Source organism: Myxine glutinosa, chromosome 4, assembly GCF_964187855.1.
Source record: "Myxine glutinosa chromosome 4, kmMyxGlut1.1, whole genome shotgun sequence".
Classification (NCBI taxonomy): Eukaryota; Metazoa; Chordata; class Myxini; order Myxiniformes; family Myxinidae; genus Myxine; species Myxine glutinosa.
Window position 1 is genome coordinate 130811611 of NC_136264.1, and position 3943 is coordinate 130815553.

Here is a 3943-nt window from a genome sequence, read left to right on the forward strand (position 1 = left end):
GATGGCTCAAGGTGCACTCTTGGCTCAAAGCAGGGTACACGGTTCGGTCCAGAGATGCGGGGAGGTCTCGTCGCAGCGCTCAGAGGTGACGTTCTTTCTCAGGCCTCTCCAAACTCAGGCGTATCTGTTTCAGCGCTCGCAGGTCCGTCTTTCTCCAGCTGGGGGCGAATCTCACGTCACATCCGGCGCGTGGCCGCGTATATCCGGCGGGGAGTGACACGCCCTCGGCTCGTTAGCTCCGCCTCGTGGAATCGGCACGTTGCTTCTCATTGGGTGCGTGCGGGGGGGGTTACTGGCTCCGCCCCCGACGAGGAGCTGACAGCCAGCCCCTTCGGGGTAACCCCGTGGAGCGCATGGTCTGGAGCTAATCGAGCCGGTGTGAGGACGCATCCTCCCCCGCTCCGCCGCCATCCCCTCTGTTGTTGTTGTAATTGTTGTAGCTGTAGTTGTTGTTGTTGTTGTTGTAGCTGTAGTTGTTGTTGTTGTTGTTGTTTGGGGAAGAAGATGGGAGGAGGTATGGGAAGGTCCTAAACTCACTACTGGTGCCATATAATCACATTCTGGTGCAACGAAGAGTCATAATTAATGGAAACGAGGCCTTAACTGACATAGATTAAGAATAACTAGGAAGATGTCCGAAAGTTGTCTACGTGTGGTGCGGTGGACCTGGGCACGACATTTAATGGGGGAATAAGGGGAAGGTCGGCTCTACTGATTGTTATTTACATGCAATGGGACTAGGGAATGGGGGACTGGGGAAAGTTGGGGAGTATTGGAGAAAATAGGGGAATATTTACAAGCGGATATGGAGGCCAAATTCCATATTCGCAACAGTATAATTAAAATCAATAAAAGATTATCACAAAATATTTTCTTAATCAATTGGCTAATAGCAAAACTAAACCACTCGTGTTTCATCCGAAGATGTATCTTTTAGAAATTTAATTAAATAAGTCATTAATAAAAAATAAAAAAATTAATTGATTAATCAATAAATAATTAATCAATTAATCAATAAATAATTAATCAATTAAATGATTAATCAATAAATCAAAAATATCCTTGATAGCCACATCACTTGGTCACTGTCATGTCCAAATATTAGCTTCCTCGCTCAAAAGGTGCCTGAGATATTGGCCAAATGAGAAAGAAAATAAATAAATGATTAATAATGAAAATAAATAAATAATAATCATGAAAAAATTAAATTATTAATCAATTCATTCATAGAACACAAAAACCACCACCACTTCATCAGAATCTGTAAGTTAAAAAAAAAAATTAGTCATTAATCGAATAATTTAATAATTAATTGATTAATTAATAAATCAAAAATAGCCTTTGCAGCCAAATCACCTGGTCATTGGCATGTCCAAATATCAGCTTCCTAACTCAAAAGGTGCCTGAGTTAATGGTCAGAAGAGAAAGAAAATTTGATTAATTAAATAAGTACTTAATTAATCGCTAATAATTAAATAACTCCTCAATTAATTGATTAATCAAAAAACACCGTTTTTGACAAAGGACTTGCCCACTATTGTGCCGAAATTTCAGCTTCCTAGCTCAAAGGATGGCTGAGATATCGCCCGGACAAACAAACAAACAAGAAAGAAAACAAGAAAACAACCAGAGTGAAAACTGAGTACTCCCTTTCAGCGTGCGTCACTGCCGAGCCCCCTTCGGTGCCCGGCAATGACGTTTTGCAATGCCTGGAGATGGCATAGGAAAGGAGCGGTGTACAACAGGTTAGAGGGGAATGACAGAAAGGGAAATAGGATTAAGTATCTGGGGGGTTACAATGACCAGGGATGGTAAATCAGAGGCAAAGGTGCGGTGGAGGATTCAGGTGGGTCGAATGTGTGCAGGAGGGTGGAGGGATTAATGGCAGACAGAAATATGTCAGGGAAATTGAAAGGAAAGGTTCTGATGTTGTGTGTAACGCCAGCCTACCTTTATAAGCAGAAGAAAAGATGTGGACAACACAAAAAGTAGAATGGATTTGGAGAGTTCCCTTCTTTTCCTCACTCTTTGCCACTAAGCAGGCTACAGATAGACTGAATGTTGGAGCAGGAAAAGAGGAGAGGCAATGGGTAGTTTTGCTCTTGGTTACTTACTCCAGCACTATGGATTGCTTGTCCTCCTGAGCTTCTCCCCTTTGAATGCCATGCCCCTCTATAGATTGGATAGTGTAATGTCACATTAATCTCTTCTTCCTTCTCCTCCCAGCTTTGATGACTTTTCACTTTATTACTTCCGCCACCGAAGGTGGATGGAGGTTATGTTTTCACCCCTGTCTGTGTTTGTTTGACTGTGAACAAGATATCTCAAAAAGTTGTGGATGGATTTGGACAAATTTTGGCAAAAAGGTAGTGTATGTGACAAGGACGAAACAATTAGATTTTGGTGAATATCCGGATTCGGATCCGGCTAGTAGAAATTTTTATGTCATTTTTCACCATTGGGAGATCAGGCCAAAAACGATACATAGCAGGATATCTCAAAAAGTTATGGACGGATTTGGACGAAACTTGGTGGACAGGTTGTGTGTATGACAAGGAAGAATCGATTCGATTTTGGTGGAGATCTGAATATCATTTCGGATATAAGCATTATTTAATTTCTAAGTGATTCTTCACCATTGAGAGATCGGGCTAAAACCGATACATAGCACGATATCTCAAAATGTTATGGACGGATTTGGACGAAACATGGTGGACCGGTTGGGTGTGTGACAAGGACAAATCTATTCGATTTTGGTGAAGATCTGAATATGGATTCGGATATGATAATTATTTAATTTTAAAAAGATTCTTCACCATTGAGCGATCGGGCGAAAAGCGATATATAACGTGATATTTGAAACAAGCCGATTCGATTTTGGTTCAGGTCCGAATCCAGATCCGGCGTATCAATGGGATACAAAACATAAACTGTTCAGCCTGGCAGAGGTATGCGCTCCACCGAGTGCTGTTCTAGTTTAAACAATGAACCGACACCTGTAGCATGCCCCAAGGGTGTGCCATGATACCGTTGCCCACACATTCTGGAGGATTGCAATGTTGCCCACATTCATGCTTGCTATTTTACACACACACCGAGTTAAGAATTTGAATTGCTTCAGAAAATCCTTGCACGAGGTGGATTCTCTGCTGTCTCTGGACCAATGACCATGCCATTACAATGACGGCCATTTCCTCACACTGGGCGCAGAAATGCACACGAAAGACAACACCATAAGACACAAACTTGATGGTTGAGTTGAGAGTTGAGCACAAGTTGAGAAAGCCCAACCAACATATCAGAGGCAATTTCACATGTAAAGCAATTAATCATCCAAACCACATTCAGACGCAGCTGAACAAAGAATGTGATCGGATGATTTTCCAGTCGATCTTTGCAAAAAAGGAAGCTGATGAGACCTATCTGGGTTAAAGATATGTGCTCTGGTTACATCAGAAGTTGACCATTTTTAGTGTCATGACGCTTCCAGAAAGTTTCAATTAAAAGAAAGAATCAATTCTGTGCCCAAAACAGAGGGAATTTCGTCATGGTCTACTCGTGCAACAAAATAGAAAACAAAGACAATTGCATGCTCCACCTCCATATTGCAGACGATACAGCTGGCTAACATCTCCTCTAAAAGGAGCTGATGCCTCATAATTCAATGCCTTCTGGTACAATGCAGCCAGATGTTCAAGTCAAATCGGATTACTTCGGGAATCAATCCCAGTGTGAGAGGACTCGGTGGTACTGGAATTTGCTCACCTCTGGAGCAATCTCACCACCTATACAGTAGATCAAAGAACATGTAAAGGTGATAGCTTCCTGGTGAAATGCAAGATAGACATTATTGCCGGCACATGTTAAATGCGCTAAAGCCGAGCATGTTGCTAAAAAAACAAAATATACGAGTATACAAACGATATTTATGAGCCACAAAAAC